This window comes from Tursiops truncatus, chromosome 7 (assembly GCF_011762595.2).
Source record: "Tursiops truncatus isolate mTurTru1 chromosome 7, mTurTru1.mat.Y, whole genome shotgun sequence".
NCBI classification, from domain to species: domain Eukaryota; kingdom Metazoa; phylum Chordata; class Mammalia; order Artiodactyla; family Delphinidae; genus Tursiops; species Tursiops truncatus.
Genome location: NC_047040.1, coordinates 69,889,747 through 69,916,421, shown reverse-complemented (window position 1 = coordinate 69,916,421; position 26,675 = coordinate 69,889,747). Strand labels below are relative to the sequence as shown.

General features: G+C 36.4%; 1 long non-coding RNA gene across 1 annotated transcript in view; it reads left to right on the top strand.

Annotated features, from left to right (window-relative positions):
* The first annotated feature begins 1,229 nt into the window (after positions 1-1,229).
* Positions 1,230-26,675, top strand: part of LOC141279187 (uncharacterized) — a 127,666-nt gene continuing 102,220 nt past the window's right edge. The window contains exon 1 of the long non-coding RNA XR_012333108.1: positions 1,230-1,281. This is a non-coding gene — a long non-coding RNA (uncharacterized lncRNA). The remainder of the gene's footprint in view (positions 1,282-26,675) is intronic.

The following is a 26,675-nucleotide window of genomic DNA, read 5'->3' as shown; positions in this document are numbered from 1 at the left end:
ATTCTGTTTGGTTTTAACATTACAGTTCAATTTTTAGTTCTTTGAGAAAATAATTGTGTATGTATGAGATTTAGTTTCAAGGATGTGAACCCAATATTTGTTTATAATATCTACAGACTGGAGTCAGCCAAAATGTCCAATAGTATGGGATTGGTTAAAAAAATCAGTGTGAATTTATAAAATGGAATACCAGTAGTTGTTTAAAATGATATTTTAAAAGATTATTTAATTTTATATGTGTATATATATATATATATATATACACACACAAACACACACACGCACATACTTTGTATTAAGAGGAAAATCAGGTCATTAAATCGTTAAGAGTCCATTTAGAACATGTAAATTTTTGCATTGATAAGACGCTGGAAAGGTTTAGACCAAAACATTAGTAGTGATTATCTCCAGTTAGTGGGACTATGAGTCGGTATTTTTAAATTTTCTAAATTTTCCATAATTTTAAATTTTTAAGAAGAAAAGAGTTACTGTGAAATTTCCTTTAAATTACTTCTTGTTGCGTGTAAGATTTTTAAAAGCATAGTCACAGATTTGCAAAATGGAAATTTTGATCTCTCTATTCTTTAATTTCTAATGAACAATACATGTGGATCATTATTTTGGTCTTAAAATGGATAGTTATCAGTAATGTTATTCCCAAGTAAACTTGAATGATGTTATTTTATTCATAATTTCCATGGAAATTTTTCTTTTTCTCATTTACTGGCCAAATTTTAATTTTTTTATTTTCTTTAATCACTCCACATTCATATTTGCCTTTCTATTCCCTATTTCTTCCAATGTATTTTCTACTTTTTAAAAATACCTCTCTTGTTTTTATGTTTATTCTTTTGTAACACACTATTCTAGTGTTCATTCTTCAAATCCTTCTTATTCCCACGCAGTGAAGATTTTGCAAAATTGGTGTGGAATTTGTTGTGATAAATAGAAGATGCCTACTTGCTTATTTTATCTTATATTATTAAACATAATTAAGATTATGGAACCTAATCCTCAATAATTGGTGTTTTAATTTCAGCATTTGTTTATAAACTCGCATCAGTGTTTTTATTTTCTGTTAATGTGTGATTTATTTATTTATTTGAATGTTTGGATTTTTTTCTCCCCTGAGCAAATGATCTCTCTCCCCTCTGTTTTCAGAAAGTCAATTCCTGAATTATATTTGGAGTCATGGCACAATACTAGATGATTCAAACAGAGAAAGAAAGAAAAGATCTCTGGCACTTCATTTTCCACTTTCCCCTGATCACAGTCCTAAAGGTATGTAGTATGTGCTCTTTTGCATTTTGCTCATATGTGTTAGGCAGAGTAAAGCAGGCAGGGTTTAGAGACCTTGATACGATGTCTTTAAATCGAAAGGAATTATTTTGAGGCTGCTGTGACAAATTCGGTGGTTTTGATTTGCTGCAATTCTATAATTTGAACACTGAGTGGCACTAAAGCCTAGGTCACAGATAAAATATTGTCGATTTAAACTAAGATTCAGGGGTCTACTGATGGGTATTGCTTTGGGAAAGTGCAAAAAAGATCAGTAAAAGGTACTTTGAGCTTAAAAAAAAAAGATAAGAAAGTTAGTTTGATAATCAGTTACTTTTGGGAACTCGAAGTTTACCCAACTCTATTGTTTGCAGATATTTGAAAACAAGAAGTAAACTTCTGTTAAAATGACCAAAGATGATTAACCTCACTGCAACCTATTCTTGAATATTTTCCCTTTTTCTTTGCAGAAGGGAAGTGAATCTATACTTACAAGAAAGTTTGCAGATAGAGTGCTCCCATATGTATGTTGTTAAGCTCCTATGCACCCATAGGTTGCAATACCCACAGTAAACATTACTTCTGAACCCAAGCATCTTTAGAGACTATTTAGTTGTACCTCTACATGTGTGTTCATACATTTGACTGAATTTGGGAAATGTCAGTGTCATTCCAGTTTGAAAAAATTAGAATTTAGTTACTTTGGAGGGGGAAGAAAATTATACTTATGTTTTATTGCTTCTCTAAACATTAAATTATTCATTGTTTTCTGCTAATATTCCATTGGTATAAATACTCCTCCCAGAAAAAAGTCATATTCTTAGCTCTTGAATTTTTTTCTAGCATGTATTGGATTTTTAGCTATATCTCTTTTCATTATTTTAAAATTATTAAAAAAATATTTTCTCTAGAATTGCAACACATGTACATTATAGTCTATTTAGGGTTAATATTTTACTACTTAATCTAGAACATAAGAATTATGCGTAATAGTCCATTTACCTGCATCTTATCATTATAGCTGTAATTGTTATTTATCTTTTATAGAAATTAAGAGGAAAGAGTAATCTTTATATTTAGTCAGATATTTACTATTTCTAATATTCTTAATGCTTTTACGAATATCGAAGAACCTTTTACAAAGAACCAGCTTTTGGTTTCATTGATTTTCTCTGCTGTTTTTCTATTCTCTATTTCATTTATCTCTGCTATAATCCTTATTGTTTCCTTCCTTCTGCTAGGGTTTTGTTTGTATTTTTAATTTCTAGTTCTTTAAGTTGTAAAGTTAGGCTGTTGATTTGAGATCTTTCTTGGTTAATCTAAGCATTTATAGCTATAAATGTCTTTCTTAGCACCATTTTCACTGCTTCCTGTAAGTTTTGGTATGTTGTGTTTTCATTTTCACTTGTCTCTAAGTATTTTAAAATTTTCCTTGTGAGTTTTTCCTTGATCCACAGGTATTTTAAAAGTATATTGTTTAATTTCCACGACTTTATGAAATTTTCAGTTTATTTTATTGATTTCCAGTTCCATCCCGTGTGGTAACAATAGATACTTTGTATGATATCTGTCTTTTTAAATCCATTGAGACTTAATTTGTGACCTAATATATGGTCTCTCCTGGAAAATGTCCCAGAACAGTTGATAAGAATGTGTATGCTGTTTGGGGGTGGAGTTTTCTGTATATGTCAGATTTATGTGATTTATTGTGTTGTCTAAATCCTGTATTTCCGTACTTATCTTTTATTTGGTTGTTCTGTCCATTATTGTGAGTGGGGTGTTGAAGGCCCCAACTATTGTAGAACTGTCTATTTCTCACTTCAATTTCATCCGTTTTCGCTATATATATATATATATATTCTGTCATTAGGTGCATGCATTTTTATAATTGTTATATCTCCTTGCTGTATTGAACCTTTTATTAATACATAGCATCCTTCTTTGTCTCTTGTAATCTTTTTCAATTTAATGTCAATTTTGTCTGATATTATTATAGCCATTCCTGTTCTCTTTTGGTTACTATTTGCATGAAATATCTTTTTCCGTCTTTTCACTTTCAACCTGTTTGTTCTTTGGATCTCAAGTGAGTCTCTTGTAAATAGCATATAGTTCGATCATTTTTTTTTTATTGGAGTAAAATTGCTTTACAATGTTGTATTAGTTTCTGCTGTACAATGAAGTGAATCAGCTATATGTATATAGCTGTATATCAGCTATATGTATCCCCTCCCTCTTGGACCTTCCTCCCACCCCACCATGCCACCCATCTAGGTCACAGAGCACTGAGCTGAGCTCCCTGTGCTATACAGCAGGTTCCCACTAGCTATCCATTTTACACATGGCACTGTGTCTACGTCAAACCCAATCTCCCAATTCGTCCCACCCTCCCCTTCCCACCCTGTGTCCACATGTCCGTTCTCTACGTCTTTATCTCTATTCCTGCCCTACAAATAGGTTCATCTGTACGATTTTTCTAGATTCCACATTATATGCGTTAATATATGATATTTGTTTTTCTTGTTCTGGCTTACTTCACTCTGTATGACAGACTCTAGGTTCATCCACATCTCTACAAATGACCCAATTTCATTTCTTTTTATGGCTGAGTAATATTCCATTGTATATATGTACCGTATCTTCTTTATCCTTTCACCTATTGTTGGACATTTAGGTTGTTTCCATGTCCTGGCTATTGTAAACACATTGGGGTACATGTGTCTTTTTTTTCTCACACACACACACACACACACACACACACACACACACACACACACATACACTGTATTTTATTTTTACAAGAGATAAATAGACCAACACCAAGCATTGTAAATGGATGACCACAACAAAAGCAACAATGATTGCAGTTACCAAACATGAAACACACTCATACTATGTCATAATATTGACATTCAGTCCAATAATCCTCCACTGTAACAGCTCCTTTACTTTGCAGTGAAAATTGATTTGTATATTTTTTGCCTCTGAGTCCTTGTGGGATTTTTTATTTTTATTCAAACAGAAAGTCACAAAAATTATAATCATCCTCATCAGTTCACTCAGTCCCATGTAGTTAATTTTTTTTCATCCTGATCGTTTGTTAGCACTTTTATGAGTTCATCAGTTTTCCATTAGAGTTCTGAAAATGCTTATTCATTCAGTTCAGTGGTATAGTCAGTTACCAGAAACCTGTACTTGTCAGAGTCTTTTCCATGAATTCCTTGAAGATGAAACGCTTTTATAGGAACATATTTGCAAAAGCATCAGAGTACACCCGGAACTGTCTGTAAATGACAAAAGACTTAAAAATGACCACGGTTAAAGATTTGAGGAAAGTTCATAGTAATGCAATTGACAAGGAAATTTAGTTATTTCTGAGATATACATTTTAAAGTAATAACTAGAATTATGACTTATAGCATTATACCAGGACATATAAGATTTTTAGAAATTTCATGTAATGTCTGAAACATTTATATTAACATATTTCCATACAAATAACCCAAAGAAAGTTTAGTATTAGTTGTTTTTTTTTTGTTTGTTTGTTTTTTTATACTGCAGATTCTTATTAGTCATCAATTTTATACACATCAGTGTATACATGTCAATCCCAATTGCCCAATTCAGCATTTGGGGTACATGTGTCTTTTTGAATTATGTGTTTTTATCCATTTTACCAATCTCCATCTTTTGATTAGGGAGTTAATTCATTTACATTTAAAGTAATTACAGAAGGAGGCGGAATTCAGAGTAAAATGTGATTAAAAGTTCAGGTAGGTTTTCTTAGTCCCCATGGGAAACTTTTGAGTGTATTGGGGCAGAGGTGAGGTACTGGTTATATGAAATGGGAACTTGAGTCATTTTATTTGGATATTAAGGGAAAGGAAGCTGGAGCCTTTAGGGACATCCAAATTACAAGTAAAGGAATGAGTTACCTATTGGGGTAGGTGTGGGAAAAATTCTAGAATGGTAGCAGTGAGTTACCTATTGGGGTAAGTGTGGGAAAACTTCTAGAATGGTAGCATGTTCATGGAGGGTTGTGGAGAAAACATCTAGAATGACTCAGAGTAATGGTAAATTCTAGCTGATTTTGAGTATTAAATCTATAGGTTCAAGCTGGAGACTATAAATGAAAGGAAGGGATTCTTTGCTTTTAGAAGTCTTTTCAGATGTTATCTGCTTAGGGAGTTTTTGCAGGGAGGTCAGAGTATAACCTGTTGGAACTTGAAGGCTACCTTAATGTGATGAACAATGATTCTTTTTTTCAAGCAGGTGTTAAACATTTAATTTTTTTCTCCATATGGTATTTTATATATTGGCTTGGCCAAAAAGTTCGTTCGGGGTTTTCTGTAAGATGTTACAAAAACCCGAATGGACGTTTTGGCCAACCCAATATTTACGTCTTCAAATGTATGAGTCTTTTCTTTATGGCTTTTGTGCTTTGTGTTTTAGCTAGAAATTATAAAGAAATTTACTCCTCATGTTTTTCTCTCCTACATTCATATATGGCTTAATTATTATTATTTCTAATGTTTAAATCTTTATCAGGAATATTTATTGATATAAGAAGTGAAATAAGATTTCAGCTTTATTTTATTTTAATTAAAAAAATAGCTAGCCAGGAGTGATGTCATTAACATGGTGGAATAAGGGTTTTCTATTGTATTTCCCTCAAAAAACACCAGTTTAGATGATCACCCATGGACAGGAGAGCCTTTGTAGAGGTCCAGGAGTCCAATGGAGAAATTCCAGCACACTGTTGGAGCAAAAAAATCTGAGGGCTTCTCTGGTGGCGCAGTGGTTGGGAGTCTGCCTGCTAGTGCAGGGGACGCAGGTTCGAGCCCTGGTCTGGGGGGATCCCATGTTCCGCGGAGCAACTGGGCCTGTGAGCCATAGCTGCTAAGCCTGTGCGTCTGGAGGCTGCGCTCTGCAACAAGAGAGGCTGCGATAGTGAGAGGCCGGCGCAACGTGGTGAAGAGCGGCCCTTGCTTGCCACAACTAGAGAAAGCCCTCGCACAGAAACGAAGACCCAACACAGCAAAAATAAATAAATAAATTAATAAACTCCTACCCCCAACATCTTCTTTAACAAAAAAAAATCTGACATTGGATGCATTGAAGAGGGTAAGAGGAACAGTTTCACTTTACCCATGTCACCTCTTCCCTAAAATGGCGTAGCTCCGTGATAAAAGAGATCTTCTCAGTCCATGACTTCTCCCATGGGGGAAAGTAGAACATATGAGTGCATGCTTGCTTTCCTCAGCTGTTTAGAATGCTGCCAAAGAGACTGTCTTCTTTCTCACTCCATCTAGAATGCTCTGAGGTGTGCTATGTTACTAGGAGGCAGGAAAGCTAGGAGACCATCAGACAGTGCTCTTGAAGGGTATCAAAGACATGCTGATCCTACTGTGTCATGGACTCCATCAGGAAGCTCACCCATGACACTGGGGATCCTTGCTTGTGCATCCCCCCAACTTGCCCATGAACACACCCAACATTCTGCACACCTCATCCATGCACCACCTCCCCAGCCATGGCTGGCTCCATGAAAGCGAGCCTTTGTAGATGGCTAGTGAGAATGAGCAGAAAGTCAGACTGACTCTACAGGATTGGAAAAAATCACACTAACCTTGAGCATTCAGCACTGCCCTAGGGAAAGCAAAAGAGAGGCTGTCAGCACCTGTTCTGGCTTTGCAGGATTGAGAGGTGGCACGCAATCTTAAGAATTCCCCCACAAGAGGGAACAAGAAGTGTAGAGAAGGTGTATCCATAGGAAAAGTTTGAGAAAGCCTCGGAATTCCTAACAGAGTTGACAGAAGGTATTTCTCTTCTGAAGCCAGTCAGTAAAGACTGAAGGAGTTGGTTGCTTCTTCAAATTTGAAGACAGCAATGCAAGACTTCAAGGAACATCAAGAATCAAGGAAACATGACACCACCAAAGAAACACAATAATTTTCCATTAGCTGACCCCAAAGAAATAAAGATCTGTGATTTTCCCAATAAAGAATTTAAAATACTTGTTTTAAGGAAGCTCAGTGAGTAACAAGACAACACAGAAAGACAATTTAATAAAACCAGGAAAATAATACATAACAACATGAAGTTTAACATAGAGATAGAAATCATAAAAAAGAATTGAACAGGATCTTTGGAGCTGAAGAATGCAATGAATGAAATGAAAAAATACAAGAGTGAGCAACAACAGGCTGGATCAAGCAGAAGAAAGAATCTAGAAGACAGGTCATTTGAAATTATCCAGTCAGAGAAGAACAAAGGAAAAAGAATGAAAAGAGTAAAGAAAACCTGAACATGAACTGTGGGATTCCATTAAGGGAAACAGTCTATGCATTATTGGAGTCCCAGAAGAAGAGAGAGGGAGAAAGGCATAGAGAGCTTATTTAAAGGAATAATGGATTGGAGCATCAAAAATCTGGGGAGAGATTTGGACATCCACATTCATGAAGTTATTAGGTTCCACTAGAATTTTGACCCAAAACAATCTTATCCAAGACACAGTATAATAAAACTGTCTAAAATCAAAGACAGAGAATTTTAAAAGCATCAAGAGAAAAGATATTCCTCACGTACAAGGGAATCCCCATAAGACTATCAGTGGATTTCTCAGCAGAAACTTTGCAGGCCAGAAGAGAGTGCAATTATATATTCAAAGTGCTGAAAGAAAAAAATTGCCACCCAAGAATACTCTACTTGGCAAAGTTGTTATTCAAAATGAAGGAGACATAAAGACTTTACCAAACAAACAAAAGCTGAGGGAGTTCATCACCACTAGACCTGCCTTAATGAAGTACTGAAAGTTCTTTAAGCTGAAATGAAGGGCAATAGGAGCAAAAGGTGACTGTGCACAAGCCAGTGTTTTTTCTAACCTTAATATACTGTATACTGAAGAATCTCAGGTCTTATCCTATAATTTGCATTTTAAGAATTTGGTTTCTAATAAGCTCCCAGGTAATAACAATGCTAATGATCCATGTATAATATTTTGAGTTTCAAGAACTAATTCAGTGCACATTAAAATCACCTGGGGAGCTTTTTAAACTCCTATTGTGCAAGTCACAGCCTTACCATTTAAATCAGAATATAGAGGAGTGAGAACCAGGCATAAGTATTTTTTAAGGACCTAGGTGATTCCAAAGTACAGTAAAGTTTGGGAACTACTTGAAGTATGCTAAAATATGCTCTCTCCCACTCCCTTCTTATGAATACAAGGCAGCTTGTTTAGGCCATCTTCATTGTAATATAAAATGGAGATCCACCTGATTGTTGGGGATAGGCGAGTAGAAGATATCTATATATATGTATGTGTTTGTATATCTATCTACATAAAATCAATCAATCAATCTATCTATCTATCTATCTATTTATCTATCTATCTACCTACCTACCTACCTATCTACCTATCTATACGACATATAAAAGAGCTGGGGAGAGAACCAAAGTAGAAACTGAAGAAGATGACTCTAAATCACCCCAAGGTTTTGGTAGGAGGCACTTAACCCAGAAATGAAAGACCTTGAAATGTTTCATCTCCAAAGGGAAAAAAGCTTCCTTAACTCATCTTTGCTTACTCTCTATCCAAACGTATAACCTCAGTTAAACCTGATGAAAATATTTGTAACACATACTGACAAAAAAATAGTATCCAAAGGATATAACAAACACCTAAAAGATGAAAACCCCAATTTTTAAAACACGAGTAAAAGACACAAACAGGAATTTCTCCAAAGATGGAATACATATAGCCTATAAATATAGAAAGGCTGCTCAAACTTGTTAGTAATCAAGTAAATGCAAATAAAAATTACAAGATACAATTTCACATCCACAAGACTGGCAAGAAAAAATTGAATGGAATTCATCAAGTGTTGACAAAGATACGGAACAACAAGACTTTCATCCTTTACTGTTGGCCCTGGAAAATGATATGATCACTTTGGAAAACAATTTAGCTTTACCCACTAAAATTGAACTTCTTACTACCTAAAAATTCCGGATTCTATTGTAGGAATATGCTTTAGAAAGGCTTTTGCACAAACGTACCAGAAAAAAAATGTATAAAAATGTTTATGGCAGCAAAGTTCATAATAGCAAAAACTGGATATAACTTTTATATCTATTAACAGAATACACAAATAAATAGTAATAATAATAAATAGCGGGCTCCCCTGGTGGCGCAGTGGTTGAGAGTCCGCCTGCCGATGCAAGGGACACGGGTTCGTGCCCTGGTCCGGGAAGATCCCACATGCTGCGGAGTGGCTAGGCCCGTGAGCCATGGCCGCTGAGCCTGTGCGTCCAGAGCCTGCGCTCCGCAACGGGAGAGGCCACAACAGTGAGAGACCCGCGTACCGCAAAAAACAAAAACAAAAAAACCCCTAAGAAGTTATTATTTTCCCAGCAATACTGTAAGGGCTTTCAACATATTATAAAATTTAATTCTTAACAGTTAAATGAGATCGGTACAATTATTATCCCCATTTTAAAATGAGGAAATAGAAGTTTAGAGAGAATTACAGATTTGCCCAAGGCAGTAACTGATTGAGTCAGCGTTTAAGTCCAAGATTTAGCTCTTAACCATGCCAGTGGAATTGGGATATAGTAGCTTGTGCTTAAAGTGTGATCCCTGGACTAACATCATTAGAATCACCTGGGTACGTGATAGAAAGGGTGAGGCCCAACAGTTTATAGCTAAACAAACCTTCCAGGTGATTCCAATGCACACAAAAGTTTGAGAACCACTGGACATACAGGAATTGACTAAATAAAAAAGAGATGGCATTTCAAATAGGAGAGGGAGTAGTCACTAAATGATAATGAGTTAACCGGCACATTTTCTTTCCTGAAACTTTTTTTAAACTTTTAACTTTTTCCAGCTTTAGTAAGATATAATTGACATATAACATTGTGTAAGTTTAAGGTGTATAATGTGATGATTTGATACACAATATACTGCATAATGATTACCACCTTAAGGTTAGGTAACACTTCCATCACCTCACATAATTATCTTTTTTTGTAATAAGAACATTTAAAATTTATTCTCAGCAGCTGTCAAGTATATAATACGGTATTTTTTTATTAAAATTTTTTTTAACATCTTTATTGGAGTATAATTGCTTTACAATGGTGTGTTAGTTGCTGCTGTATAACAAAGTGAATCAGCTATAGATATACATACATCCCCATATCGCCTCCCTCTTGTATCTCCCTCCCACCTTCCCTATCCCACCCCTCTAGTTGGTCACAAAGCACCAAGCTGATCTCCCTGTGCTATGCGGCTGCTTCCCACTAGCTATCTATTTTACATTTGGTAGTGTATATATGTCCATGCCACTCTCTCACTTCATCCCAACTTACCCTTCCCCCTCCCTGTGTCCTCAAGTCCATTTTCTATGTCTGCGTCTTTATTCCTGTCCTGCCCCTAGGTTCTTCAGAACTTTTTTTTTTTCAGATTCCATATATATGTGTTAGCATACGGTATTTGTTTTTCTCATTTTGACTTACTTTACTCTGTATGACAGTCTCTAGGTCCATCCAACTCACTCCAAATAACTCAATTTCATTTCTTTTTATGGCTGAATAGTATTCCATTGTATATATGTACCACATCTTCTTTACCCATTCATCTGTTGATGGACACTTAGGTTGCTTCCATGTCCTGGCTATTGTAAATAGAGCTGCAACGAACGTTGTGGTACACGACTCTTTTTGAATTATGGTTTTCTCAGGGTATATGCCCAGTAGTGGGATTGCTGGGTCGTATGGTAGTTCTATTTTTAGATTTTTGAGGAACCTCCATACTGTTCTCCATAGTGGCTCTATCAATTTACATTCCCACCAACAGTGCAAGAGGGTTCCTTTTTCTCCACACCCTCTCCAGGATTTATTGTTTGTAGACTTTTTGATGATGGCCATTCTGACTAGTGTGAGGTGATACCTCATTGTAGTTTTGATTTGCATTTCTCTAATGATTAGTCATGTTGAGCATCCTTTCATGTGTTTGTTGGCAATCTGTATATCTTCTTTAGAGAATGTCTATTTAGGTCTTCTGCCCATTTTTGGATTGGGTTTTTTTTAGATATTGAGCTGCATGAGCTGCTTGTATATTTTGGAGATTAACCCTTTGTCAGTTGTTTTGTTTGCAAAAATTTTCTCCCATTCTGAGGGTTGTCTTTTCTTCTTTATGGTTTCCTTTGCTGTGCAAAAGCTTTTAAGTTTCTTTATGTCCCATTTGTTTATTTTTGTTTCTATTTCTATTTCTGTAGGAGGTGGTATCTTGCTGTGATTTATATCATGGAGTGTTCTGCCTATGTTTTCCTCTAAGAGTTTTATAGTGTCTGCCCTTAAATTTAGGTCTTTAATCCATTTTGGGTTTATTTTTGTGTATGGTGTTAGGGAGTGTTCTAATATCATTTTTTTACATGTAGCTGTCCAGTTTTCCCAGCACCACTTATTGAAGAGGCTGTCTTTTCTCCATTGTATATTCTTGCCTCCTTTTTCAAAGATAAAGTAACCATATGTGCGTGGCCTTATTTCTGGGCTTTCTATCCTGTTCCATTGATCTATATTTCTGTTTTTGTGCCAGTACAATACTGTCTTGATTATTGTAGCTTTGTAGTATAGTCTGAAGTCAGGGAGCCTGATTCCTCTAGCTCTGTTTTTCTTTCTCAAGATTGCTTTGGCAATCTTTGGGGTCTTTTGTGTTTCCATACAAATTGTGAAATATTTGTTCTAGTTCTGTGAAAAATGCCATTGGTAGTTTGATAGGGATTGCATCGAATCTGTAGATTGCTTTGGGTAGTATAGTCATTTTCACAATGTTGATTCTTCCAATCCAAGAACATGGTATATCTCTCCATCTGTTTGTATCATCTTTAATTTCTTTCATCAGTGTCTTATAGTTTTCTGCATACAGGTCTTTTTTCTCCTTAAGTAGTTTTATTCTTAGGTAGTTTATTCTTTTTCTTACAATGGTAAATGGGAGTGTTTCCTTAATTTCTCTTTCAGGTTTTTCATCATTAGTGTAGAGAAATGCAAGAGATTTCTGTGCATTAATCTTGTATTCTGCTACTTTACCAAATTCATTGATTAGCTCTAGTAGTTTTCTGGTAGCATCTTTAGGATTCTCTATGTATAGTATCATGTCATCTGCAAACAGTGACAACTTTACTTCTTCTTTTCTGATTTTGATTCCTTTTATTTCTTTTTCTTCTCTGATTGCTGTGGCTAAAACTTCCAAAACTATGCTGAGTAATAGTGGTGAGAGTGGGCAACCTTGTATTGTTCCTGATCTTAGAGGAAATGGTTTCAGTTTTTCACCATTGAGAATGATGTTGGCTGTGGGTTTGTCATATATAGCCTTTATTATATTGAGGTAAGTTCCCTCTATGACTACTTTCTGGAGTGTTTTTTTAATCAGAAATGGGTGTTGAATTTTGTTGAAGGATTTTTCTGCATCTACTGAGATGATCATATGGTTTTTCTTCTTCAATTTGTTAATATGGTTTATCACACTGATTGATTTGATTTGTGTATATTGAAGAGTCCTTGCACTCCTGGGATAAAACCCACTTGATCATGGTGTTTGATCCTTTTAATGTGCTGTTGGATTCCTTTTTTTTTTTTGTAACATCTTTATTGGAGTATAATTGCTTTACAATGGTATGTTAGTTTCTGCTTTGTAACAAAGTAAATCAGCTGTATATATACAGATATCCCCATATCTCCTCCCTCTTGCGTCTCCCTCCCACCTTCCTTATCCCACCCCTGTAGGTGGTCACAAAGCACCGAGCTGATCTCCCTGTGCTATGTGGCTGCTTTCCACTAGCTATCTATTTAAAATTTGGTAGTGTATATATGTCCATGCCACTCTCTCACTTTGTCCCAGCTTACCCTTCCCTTCCCAGTGTCATCAGGTCCATTCTCTATGTCTGCATCTTTATTCCTGTCCTACCCCTGGGTTATTCAAAACCTTTTTGTTTTGTTTTTCTTTTAGATTCCATATATATGTGTTAGCATACAGTATTTGTTTTTCTCTTTCTGACTTACTTGACTCTGTATGACAGACTCTACGTCCATCCACCTCACTACAAATAACTCAATTTCGTTTCATTTTATGGCTGAGTAATATTCCATTGTATATATGTGCCACATCTTCTTTATCCATTCATTTGCCGATGGACACTTAGGTTGCCACCATGTCTTGGCTAATGTAAATAGAGCTGCAGTGAACACTGTGGTACATGACTCTTTTTGAATTATGGTTTTCTCAGGATATATGCCCAGTAGTGGGATTGCTGGGTCGTATGGTAGTTCTATTTTTAGATTTTTGAGGAACCGCCATACTGTTCTCCATAGTGGCTGTATTAACTTACATTCCCACCAACAGTGCTAGAGGGTTCCCCTTTCTCCACATCCTCTCTAGCATTTATTGTTTGTAGATTTTTTGGTGATGGCCATTCTGACTGGTTTGAGGTAATACCTCATTGTAGTTTTGATTTGCATTTCCCTCATGGTTAGAGATGTTGAGCATCCTTTCATGTGTTTGTTGGCAATCTGTATATCTTCTGTGGAAAAATGTCTATTTAGGTCTTCTGACCATTTTTGGATTGGGTTGTTTGTATTTTTGATATTGAGCTGCATGAGCTGCTTGTATATTTTGGAGATTAATCCTTTGTCAGTTACTTTATTTGCAAATATTTTCTCCCATTCTGAGGGTTGTCTTTTCTTCTTCTTTATGGTTTCCTTTTCTGTGCAATGGCTTTTAAGTTTCATTTGGTCCCATTTGTTTATTTTTGTTTTTATTTCCATTACTCTAGGAGGTGGAACAAAAAAGATCTTGCTGTGATTTGTGTCAAAGAGTTTTCTTCCTATGTTTTCCTCTAAGAGTTTGATAGTGTCTGGTCTTACATTTAGGTCTCTAATCCATTTTGACTTTATTTTTGTGTATGGTGTTAGGGAGTGTTCTAATTTCATTCTTTTACATGTAGCTGCCCAGTTTTCCCAGCACCACTTATTGAAGAGACTGTCTTTTCTCCATTGTGTATCCTTGCCTCCTTTGACATAAATTAGTTGACCATAAGTGCGTGGGTTTATTTCTGGGCTTTCTATCCTGTTCCATTGATCTATGTTTCTGTTTTTGTGCCAGTAGCATATTGTCTTGATTACTGTAGCTTTATAGTATAGTCTGAAGTCAGGGAGTCTGATTCCTCCAGCTATTTTTTTTTCCCCTCAAGACTGCTTTGCCTATTCGGGGTCTTTACTGTCTCCATACAGATTTTAAGATTTTTCGTTCTAGTTCGATAAAAAATGCCATTAGTAATTTGATAGGGACTGCATTGAATCTGTAGACTGTTTTGGGTAATATAGTCATTTTCACAATATTGATTCTTCCAATCCAAGAACATGGTATATCTCTCCATCTGTTGGTATCATCTTTAATTTCTTTCATCAGTGTCTTATAGTTTTCTTCATACAGGTCTTATGTCGCCCTAGGTAGGTTTATTCTTAGGTATTTTATTCTTTTTGTTGTAATGGTAAATTTGAGTGTTTCCTTAATTTCTCTTTCAGATTTTTCATCATTAGTGTATAGCAATGCAAGAGATTTCTGTGCATTAATTTTGGATCCTGCAACTTTACCAAATTCATTGATTAGCTCTAGGAGTTTTGTGGTGGCATCTTTGGGATTCTCTCTGTATAGTATCATGTCATCTGCAAACAGTGACAGTTTTACTTCTTCTTTTCCAATTTGTATTCCTTTTATTTCTTTTTCTTCTCTGATTGCCACAGCTAGGACTTCAAAAACTATGTTGAATAATAGTGGCAAGAGTGGACATCCTTTTCTTGTTCCTGATCTTAGAGGAAATGCTTTCAGTTTTTCACCATTGAGAATGATGTTTGCTGTGGGTTTGTCGTATATGGCTTCTATTATATTGAGGTAGGTTCCCTCTGTGCCACTTTCTGGAGAATTTTTGTCATAAAAGGGTGTTGAATTTTGTCAAAAGCTTTTTCTGCATCTATTGAGATGATCATATGGTTTTTATTCTTCAATTTGTTAATATGGTGTATCACATTGATTGATTTGCATATATTGAAGAATCCTTGCATCCCTGGGATAAATCCCACTTGATCATCGTGTATGATCCTTTTAATGTGTGGTTGGATTCTGTTTGCTAGTATTTTGTTGAGAATTTTTGCATCTATGTTCATCAGTGATACTGGCCTGTAATTTTCTTTTCTTGTAGTTTTTTTTGTCTGGTTTTGGTATCAGGGTGACGGTGGCCTCATAGAATGGGTTTGGGAGTGTTCCTTCCTCTGCAATTTTTTTGAAGAGTTTGAGAAGGATGGGTGTTAGCTCTTCTCTAAATGTTTGATAGAATTCACCTATGAGGCCATTTGGTCCTGGACTTTTGTTTGTTGGAAGTTTTTTTTTTTTTTTTTTTTTGTGGTACGTGGGCCTCTCACTGCTGTGGCCTCTCCCATTGCGGAGCACAGGCCCCGGACGTGCAGGCTCAGCAGCCATGGCTCATGGGCCCAGCCACTCCGCAGCATGTGGGATCTTCCCGGACCGGGGCACGAACCCGTGTCCCCCACATCGGCAGGAGGACTCTCAACCACTGAGCCACCAGCGAAGCCCTGTTGGAAGATTGTTAATCACAAGTTTCAATTTCATTACTTGTGATTGGCCTGTTCATATTTTCTATTTCTTCCTGGTTCAGTTTTGGAAGGTTATACCTTTCTAGGAATTTGTCCATTTCTTCCAGGTTGTCCATTTTATTGGCATAGACTTGCTTGTAGTTGTCTTTTAGGATTCTTTGTATTTCTGCGGTGTCTGTTGTAACTTCTCCTTTTTCATTTCTGATTTTATTGATTTGAGTCCTCTCCCTCTTTTTCTTGATGAGTCTGGTTAATGGTTTACCAATTTTGTTTATCTTCGCAAAGAACCAGCTTTTAGTTTTATTGATCTTTGCTATTGTTTTCTTTGTTTCTATGTCATTTATTTCTGCTCTCTTCTTTATGATTTCTTTCCTTTTGCTAACTTTGGGTTTTGTTTGTTGTTCTTTCTCTAGGTCCTTTTGGTGTAAGGTTAGATTGTTTATTTGAGATTTTTCTTGTTTCTTGAGGTAGGCTTGTATAGCTGTAAACTTCCCTTTTAGAACTGCTTTTGCTGCATTGTATAGGTTTTGGATCGTCGTGTTTTCATTGTCATTTGTCTCGTAATTTTTTGATATCCTCTTTGATTTCTTCAGTGATCTCTTGGTTATTTAGTAATGTACTGTTTAGCCTCCATGTGTTTGTGTTTTTAATGTTTTTTTCCCTGTAATTCATTTGTAATCTCATAGCATTGTGCTCAGAAAAGATGCTTGATATAATTTCAATTTTCTTATATTTACTGTGGCTTGATTTGTGACCCAAGATGTGATCTATCCTGGAGAATGTTCCATGTGCACTTGAGAAGAAAGTGTAATCTGCTGTTTTTGGATGGAATGTCCTATAAATATCAATTAAATCTATGTGGTCTATTGTGTCATTTAAAGCTTCTGTTTCCTTATTTATTTTCATTTTGGATGATCTGTCCATTGGTGTAAGTGAGGTGTTAAAGTCCCCCACTATTATTGTGTTACTGTCGATTTTCTCTTTTATAGCTGCTAGCATTTGCCTTATATATTGAGGTGCTCCTATATTGGGTGCATAATATTTATAATTGTTATATCTTCTTCCTGGATTGCTCCCTTGATCATTATATAGTGTCCTTATTTGTCTCTTGTAGCATTCTTTATTTTAAAGTCTATTTTATCTGATATGAGTATTGCTACTCCAGCTTTCTTTTGATTTCCATTTGCATGGAATATCTTTTTCCATCCCCTCACTTTCAGTCTGAATGTGTCCCTAGGTCTGAAGTGGGTCTCTTGTAGACAGCATATGTATGGGTCTTGTTTTTGTATCCATTCAGCAAGGCTGTGTCTTTTGGTTGGAGCATTTAATCCATTCACGTTTAAGTAATTATCGATATGTATGTTCCTATGACCATTTTCTTAATTGTTTTGGGTTTGTTTTTGTAGGTCCTTTTCTTCTCTTTGTTTCCCACTTAGAGAAGTTCCTTTAGCATTTGTTGTAGAGCTGGTTTGGTGGTGCTGAATTCTTTAGCTTTTGATCGTCTGTAAAGGTTTTAATTTCTCCATCGAATCTGAATGAGATCCTTGCTGGGTAGAGTAATCTTGGTTGTAGGTTTTTCCCCTTCATCACTTTAAATATGTCCTGTCACTCCCTTCTGGCTCAACGAGTTTCTGCTGAAAGATCAGCTGTTAACCTTATGGGGATTCCCTTGTATGTTAATTGTTCCTTTTCCCTTCTGCTTTTCATATTTTTTCTTTGTATTTAATTTTTCATAGTTTGATTAATACATGTTTTGGCATGTTTCTGTTTGGATATATCATGTATGGGACACTCTGTGCTTCCTGGGCTTGATTGACTATTTCCTTACCCATATTATGGAATTTTTAAACTATAATCTCTTAAAATATTTTCTTAGTTCCTTTTTTTTCTCTTCTTCTTCTGGGACCCCTATAATTCGAATGTTGGTGTGTTTAATGTTGTCCCAGAGGTCTCTGAGATTGTCCTCAATTCTTTTTATTCTTTTTTCTTTATTCTGCTCTGCAGTAGTTATTTCCACTATTTTATCTTCCAGGTCATTTATCCATTCTTCTATCTCAGTTATTCTGCTATTGATTCCTTCTAGAGAAATTTTATTGTCATATATCTTGTTCATCTGTGTTTGCTGTTTAGTTCTTCCAGGTCCTTGTTAAACGTTTGTTGTATTTTCTCCATTCTATTTCCACAATTTTGGATCATCTTTACTATGATTATTCTGAATTATTTTTCCGGTAGACTGCCTATTTCCTCTTCATTTGTTTGGACTGGTGGGTTTTTACTTTGCTTCTTCATCTGCTATGTATTTCTCTGTCTTCTCATATTGCTTAACTTACTGTGTTTGGGGCCTCCGTTTCATAGCCTTCAGTTTCATAGTTCCCGTTGTTTTTGGTGTCTGCTCCCAGTGGGAGAGGTTGGTTCAGTGGGTTGTGTAGGCTTCCTGGTGTAGAGGACTGGTGCCTATGTTCTGGTGGATGAGTCTAGATCTTGTCTGTCTGGTGGGCAGAACCATGTCTGGTGATGTGTTTTGGGGTGTCTGTGAACTTAATATCATTTTAGGCAGCGTCTCTGCTAATGTTTGGGTTTGTGTTCCTGTGTGGCTAGTTGTTTGGCATAGGGTGTCCAGCACTGTATCTTGCTGGTCATTGAGTGGAGCTGGGTGTTAGCATTGAGATGGAGATCTGTGCTCCATCTCCATTATGAGATGGAGCGCATAGTATCAATGTGTTTTCGCCATTTGATATTACATGGGGCTGGAAGGTCTCTGGTGGACCAACGTCCTGAACTCTGCTCTCCTACCTCTGAGGCTCAGGCCTGACACCCGGCCGGAGAACCAAGACTCTTTCAGCCACACGGATTGTCTCCTCCTGTCAATTCTGCGATCTCTGTCTTAAATTTTATTCACTTAACACCTTTATCTTGGTCTGCACAACCTGAAGGAGTGTGTTACCCAGCGGCGCACCTCAGCGTGGGCTAGCGCACCACACAGGACAGGCCGGGCAGGGGCTGGGGCCCAGGTGGGGGAGGAGGAACTTGGAGGCCAAGGGCAGTGGTCATTTGCCCAGCACTGAGGTGTCTCCAGGGCTACCTTGGTGCCCTCCTCAGACCTGCTTTGGCTCCTGGTGGCCAGACAGCCCCAGCACCTCACGTCCTCACAGGCTCGCCAAGCCAAGAAAGCAGGCTACAGTATTGTTAATTATAGTCGCTATGCTGTATATTAGCTCCTCAGAACTTATTAATATTATAACTAGAGGTTTATACACTTTGACCATTATCTCCCCTTTTTTCCCACCCCCATCTCCTGACAGTCACTGTTCTACCCTCTGTTTCTGTGGGTTAGGGTTTTTTAGATTCCACATATAAGTGAGTATTGGTCTTAATCTGTCTGATTTATTACACTTAGCATAATGCCCTCAAGGTCCAGCCATGTTGTCACAAATGGCAGCATTTCCTTCTTTTTATGGCTGAATAATATTCCATTATATATATACCCCACATTTTCTATATCCACTCATTCAGAAAATAGATAGGTCGTTTTCATGTCTTGGCTGTTGTGAATAATGCTGCAATGAACATGGAGCTGCAAATATCTTTTTAAGAGAGCGATTTGTTTTCCTTCAGATATATACCCAGAAGTGGGATGCTGGATCACATGGTAATTCTATTTCTAATTATTGAGAAACCTCCATGCTGGTTTTGCCCCCATAGTGGCAGCAAAGTGTTCCCTTCTGCTTTCTGAAAGAGTTTATGTTGTAGTCACATTAACTCTTTTTAAAATGTTTCCTGGAATTCATAGTGAAGCTATCTGCATCTGGGCTTTTCTTTGTAGAAAGATTTAAAATTATTAATTTAATCTGTTTTACTTGTTATATATCTATTCAGATTTTCTATTTCTTCTTTTTTCAATTTTAATCGCTTATGTCTTTCTTGAAATATGTCCATTTAGTATGTTATTAATATGTTGGCATAGTATTCCAACATAATATTCATAATATTCCCTTATAAATCTTTAGACTTCTGTACAGATAGTAGTGAGGTCTGCGTCTCTCTAACTAAAATGATTACTATTCCTATGCCTTCTTGAAGTATGGAATATAGTTATAATAATTGTTTTGTCTTTGTCTACTATTTCTGCTTATCTGTTTTATTTCTGGGTCAGTTTTTCATGATTGATTTTTTTTTTTTACATCTTTATTGGAGTATAATTGCTTTACAATGGTGTGTTAGTTTCTGCTTTATAACAAAGTGAATCAGTTACAAATATACATATGTTCCCATATCTCTTCCCTCTTACATCTCCCTCCCTCCCACCCTCCCTATCTCACCCCTCCAGGCGGTCACAAAGCACCGAGCTGATCTCCCTGTGCTGTGCAGCTGCTTCCCACTAGCTATCTGCCTTACATTTGGTAGTGTATATATGTCCATGCCTCTCTCTCACTTTGTCACAGCTTACCCTTCCCCCTCCCCGTATCCTCAAGTCCGTCCTCTAGTAGGTCTGTGTCTTTATTCCTGTCTTACCCCTAGGTTCTTCATGACATTTTTTTTTCTTAAAGTCCATATATATGTGTTAGCATATGGTATTTGTCTTTCTCTTTCTGACTTCACTCTGTATGACAGACTCTAGGTCTATCCACCTCATTACAAATAGCTCAATTTCGATTCTTTTTATGGCTGAGTAAAATTCCATTGTATATAGGTGCCACATCTTCTTTATCCATTCATCCGATGATGGACACTTAGGTTGTTTCCATCTGTGGGCTATTGTAAATAGAGCTGCAATGAACATTTTGGTACATGACTCTTTTTGAGTTATGGTTTTCTCAGGGTATATGCCCAGTAGTGGGATTGCTGGGTCATATGGTAGTTCTATTTTTCGTTTTTTAAGGAACCTCCATACTGTTCTCCATAGTGGCTGTACCAATTCACATTCCCACCAGTAGTGCAAGAGGGTTCCCTTTTCTCCACACCCTCTCCAGCATTTATTGTTTCTAGAGTTTTTGATAATGGCCATTCTGACTGGTGTGAGATACCTCACTGTAGTTTTGATTTGCATTTCCCTAATGATTATTCATGATTGATTTTTAAATCTTCACTATGGGTTGTAGTTTTCTGCTTTATTGCATGCCTTATAATTTTTTATTAGCTGCTAAACATTGTGAATATTAACTTGTTGAGTACTGGATATTTTTTAATTCCTATAAATATTCTTGAGCTTTCTTTTTTTTAGGACACAGTTAAGTTACTTGGAAACAGTTTGATCCCTCCAAATCTTGTTTTTAAGGAACAAAGCAGCCTTTAAACTAGGGCTAATCTTGCCCCACACCGAGGCAATGCATTTCTGAGCACTCTATCCAATGCCCTGTGAATTATGAGGGTGTCCACTCTTAACTGATGGGAAAATGTAGAATTCCTGGCTGTGTTTGACTTCTCAGGATTATTTCTCTACTCCTTTCAGGTGTCCACTCCCCCTTGCCTCAGGTAGTTTCTTTACACATCTTCATCTCTTTTCACACACTTAATCATTATCCAGCTAAAGACTGGAGGGGTCCCTCTACATATCTCCTTCTCTGTGCATCTCTTTCGTCTTTGGGCTGCCTTGCCAACTCTAACTATCTCGCCCCACCTAAGGTAGTCTGTACTCCTAACTTCATCTGTTCAACTTAAGGAGACCAGCAAGCTATGCCTGGAGTCCCCCTTTCTGCACTACAGTCATTCTCTAAACAGTAAGCTGGGACATTTAGGGAGTCCACTTTGTTTCCCTCTCTCAGGGGTCACTGTCCTGCATTGCCTTATGTCAAATGTACAAAAACTGTGGTTTCACATATTTTGTTCAGGTTTTATGCAGGAGAGTAAATCTAATCACTGTTCCATAATGACTAAAAGTGGAAATGGAGCTTATATTTTAGGGGAAATAGATAGTTAATAAATTAACAAAAAGATGACTAATGTAAATTAAGATTTGGGTTCTTTAGAAAGAGTGTTCAGGGAAAACCTCTTTGAAGATGGACTTTTAGCCTGAAATCTGAATGATGAGGAGAATGCCATTCAAAGATCTGGGGGAAGAGAATTCTGGCATAGGGTAAAAATCTGGCTAGTGCAAATGCCCTGAACCTAGAACAGATGATTTGAATCAACCCTATCTTTTTAACCTCATCATTTGCAATTGCCCTATTATGTATGACCTTATTATTCAGCCAATCTGAGTTCTTTTCAATCCCTTATTTAAACTGCTGCTTTTCTTTCTCCACTCATGCCATCCCCTCAACTTAAAATGCCTTATTCTTTATTTCCACCTCTGGAGATCTTATTCCCTTGCTAACTAAGACTAGTTGCCATCTCCTTCATGGGTCTTCCTTGGTAACCTCAGTCAGAAATGATATTTTTTCCTCTGAATTCCTAATGTATGTATTTTTTTGTACCCAGGTTTCTAAACCTTAAATAGGTACCGATTTTGGTATTTACTATAGTCTGATTTTTGTTGGTATTTTGTTTTCTACTTTAGTGCCTAGAACACCTCCTGGCATAGAGTAGAAAATTAATAAATGTCTATTGGACAAATGGTTATATTATACTTATTTGTGAATATGTCTCTCTGAAATGGATGTTTTGATATAGCCAATCTGAAGTAGCCATTCTGATATTTGTAAATTGTAAAAATACTTAAAAAAATTTTTTTTGGCTGTGCCGTGCGGCTTGCAGGATCCTAGTTCCCCAACCAGGGATCGAACCCATGCCCCCTGCAGTGGAAACTCAGAGTCCTAACCACTGAACTGCTAGGGAATTCCCTAAAAATACTTTATAGAATTTGTGTAATGTATTCAACAAGACTGGCTTTTATCCATGCATGAACCTTACCCTGTGGCTTGTTTCCATCCCATTCCTGACCCCTAACCAATCCTTTTCCTCTTTACTAAATGCTGCTTAAGTAAGTTTTGATCGGCTCAAAGATGGGATACAAATGTCTGTTGCACATATTCCTTGGTTGTTATAAAATTTTATATACACTAAGGTATCATTTAATATTTATTTCATTCTTCTTTAAAAGTTTCTCAAGAATGATTAATATGCTTTTTTTATTTCCCAGAGTGTTTAGTACTTTGCTACTCAAAAATGGGGTTTGCAGACCAGCAGCATTGGCATCACCTGGGAGCTTGTGGGAAGTGCAGAATCTAGGGCCCCACTTCAGACCTACTGAATTAGAATTTTCATTTTAACAAGATTCCCCAGGTGATTCATATGCACAGAGCACTGGTATTGTGTTTTATTTTACACAGTTGTCACACCAAATAAGTATTTGTCGAGTGAAGATAAAGCTTCCGGATCAAGTATGAGTTGTACCACAAGTCCTTTATTAACAAGTTATGTTGAATAGAAACTTTATGAGTTATGTAAGATTAGCCCATTTGCTAGTTCTGCAAACTCCTAACCCATTCATTGTCGACTCTTTTGAATATATTTTATAAATATACCAGTAAATGTCAAAATGCCCATAACATAGTAATTTCGGCACAGGGTAGTGGTTAGTGAAGGGACACTGGTTTTAGAATTGTAAGAGACAGAAATACAGTTTAAACTAACTTTGGAAAAAAAAAGGGTTATTGGCTTTGGTAATCAAACCACAAGAAGTGTTAGACCATACATAGATTTGAGGGATAATTATTATTTGTCACTCATTACATCTCTCCTTGGTTATTTTCTGTGATTTTTGACTCATTCTCCTGCAGATATTTTTCTTACGGTGAGAGATATGGTCTCCATCAGCTCTAGAGCCTCAAATTTTCTCCACTAGAGAGACATGGAAACTAGATGTGTCCCATATATCAAGTTTAAGAACCCAGGGGAGAGATACTGATGCTGATTGGTTCACATTGGGTCAGATGCTCATCTCTGGTCCAAAAAACTCTAGCCAAAAGGTTAAATAGGACATTTTCCAGAAGATAGGAAAACTAATAAATTCCCAATAGAAGATCCAAAATATGACTATAAGCTTCCATTCCACAGATAGGGTGGTTAATTTTTTTTCTACTAGTTTCCTTTACCCAGTTAATGTCTGGGACTACCAAAGGAATTTTTATTTTTGCTAATATGTCTTGGTGGTTCTTTCTGCCCTCTACTAGTTGTTCACACTCTGAACTATTGTTATTCTAAAGATGTGCTGATAAATAAAGGTGGTCTTGAAGTTCTCCAAGCTATTTTTCCCCATATCAGTTTGTTCCCATGTGGCATCATGTGGCAGGTCAAGCTCAATCCACACCATAGAGAAATCTATAGAAATCCTGGATTTCAGAAAAGCTCCATTTCATGTCCAGTCTCAGGCCTGCCCCAGGATGACTGACAGAAAGAATCATCTGTTTCTTTTAGGGAAATTCTCTACCTTCTGGTGTGGTGTAGTCTCTATTACTCAGACAAAAAATAAAAATATTGAATAGTATTGAATAGTGGGAGACATTAATATGTATGTAGAAAATCTTTCTCTTGTTCTAGAAGGGCACACCGGTTTAAAGACTAATCCAATTTATATTGTTTAAATGATACACCTCTGAGTCTTCAACACCAGCATTCATATTTATGGTTACTTCACAGATTTCTTCATGATTATTCTCTTGAAATAAAGGTAGTCTTACTTTTAAGAACAGTAACTTTTGGAAGCCCCTAGTGCTTCTAAAACAGAGTCAAATTAATGTTTTTCTTTACCAGTGAGATTAGTAATAATGTTTGGTTTGGATAATCAATATAGACAGCATATGTGTAGTATTTAAAGTGTTCTATATATGTGGTACAAGTAGAGTTAGGTGTGGTGGTTTTTATTGTAGAAGTATTAGTTGAGGCTCTTCCTGTGATGTATTGTCTAATGTTTCATAGGACTAAGGTGCTATTTGTTCATTTATTCACTTAACTAATTATTGCATGCTTTCATTTATTCACTTATTCACTAAAAATATTTGTTGAATTCGTATTAGGCATTCAGCACAATGACAGACCCTGGGAAAACAACAGGGAAAAAGACAGATTTATTCCATACTATCATGGAACAGATTCTAGTGGAATATTTTGAATGAAGCCCCAAATCAGTATCTTTTTTCACTCTTGGAAAATAAAACAAAACCCAAAAAACTTCATGCCCTTATGAAGAGAGTCGCATTGTTGTTATCCCTGATGTCCTGACCTGACTCTGGAAATTATATTTAGTTTACCATAATGATTCATTCATTCATTCAGCTGAATGGAATTCTTTGCTTCCTGTCTCCAGCAGATCTATGTCTACCAGACCACAGGAATTAAAATTTCATGGTGAGAGAACTGATACCATGATACAGTTTAAAAATATTTGTGTACTTCTTATGTAACCAGAGATTTTAATAAAAGAAATGATTCTTATTGCTGATCAAACTACTAAACTCTTTTCCTAGTGAATGTTCCACCTGCCTTTCTGATGAAAAAGATCTGTTGCTTATTTTATACATGTTCTTGCAGTTAATTTGTTTGAGGAATTATTGTTATACTGTTGAAATTTGACTTGAATGAGTCCAATTACTTCAGTATTTTACTAACTTGCTGCTTATAGGGAAGGAGGCAAAACCAACAAAAACAAACTTCACAAATGAGATATGGTGAAATAATTTGAAAAGACAAGATTAGGTATTTATTTTCACTTTACCAGTCTAGTCTGCAAGGTAAACAATAACTGATTTCTTTTTTTCAGCCTACTTCTCCCTGCAGCTTCTGCTCTAATTCTCTGCTTTCTTTCCCAGTCTCCGGGAGTATAATTGTCTATGCTTCAATTTCTTTCCTGCTACAGTTTCTTAAATCGCCTCCCACCACTCTACGAACTGCTCTTGTGAAGGTCTTCAGTAACCTCCTTGTTAAATACCAGTGGGATTCTCATTTTTCATCTGTCTTGAGTAGTAATGGAAATGCTGTCCTTCCAGTTGCTCAGGCTAAAAACCTTGGCATCATCCTCAACTTCTCTTTTTCTCTTACATCCCACATTCCATCCTTCAGCAAATTCTGTTGGCTCTACATTCACAACACATCCAGAATTCCACCACTTCTCATCTAGTTCAGCCATTATCATCTCTTGCTTGGCTTATTACAATAGCTTCTTACAATAGCTTATTACAATAGCTTCTTACCGGTTCCTACACTTCCTCCTTTGCTTACCTGTCTATTCTTTGCACTTGTTCTCTTTGTCTGGAAAACTGATTCACCCAAATACCTTCATGGTCCACTACCTCACTTCCTTCAGGTCTTTATTCACATGTCACCTTCTTCATGAGGTCTTCTCTGGCTACCTAATTAACATTGGAAATCCAGATATGCCTTATTCTCCTTTCCTGCTTTCTATTTCTTCATCGCACTTATCATCATCTCACATACTGTATGTTTACTCATATACCTGTTTACTCTTTGTCTTCTCAATCCCTTTACACCAATCAGTATTTCTGAATTTTTTATTTGCCTGCTATATCCCCAGTTCCTAGGACAGGGATTATTCAGTATCTGGCACATAAAAGTACTCAAATAATTATTTGTTGAAAAGGAATAAATTTTGTTATAACTAGGATAATTTTCCATTAGGTCAGAAAGAGTCTGAATCAGTTTTTTTTTTTTTTCTATAGACATAGTTTTTACAGACAGGGAGAATAGTTTGCTTTTGTGTTCAACTGTAATTATAAAATAAGAACTATACATTAAAACACCGTGTTAATCTCACAAGTACTCTTTGCTTTGTGTGA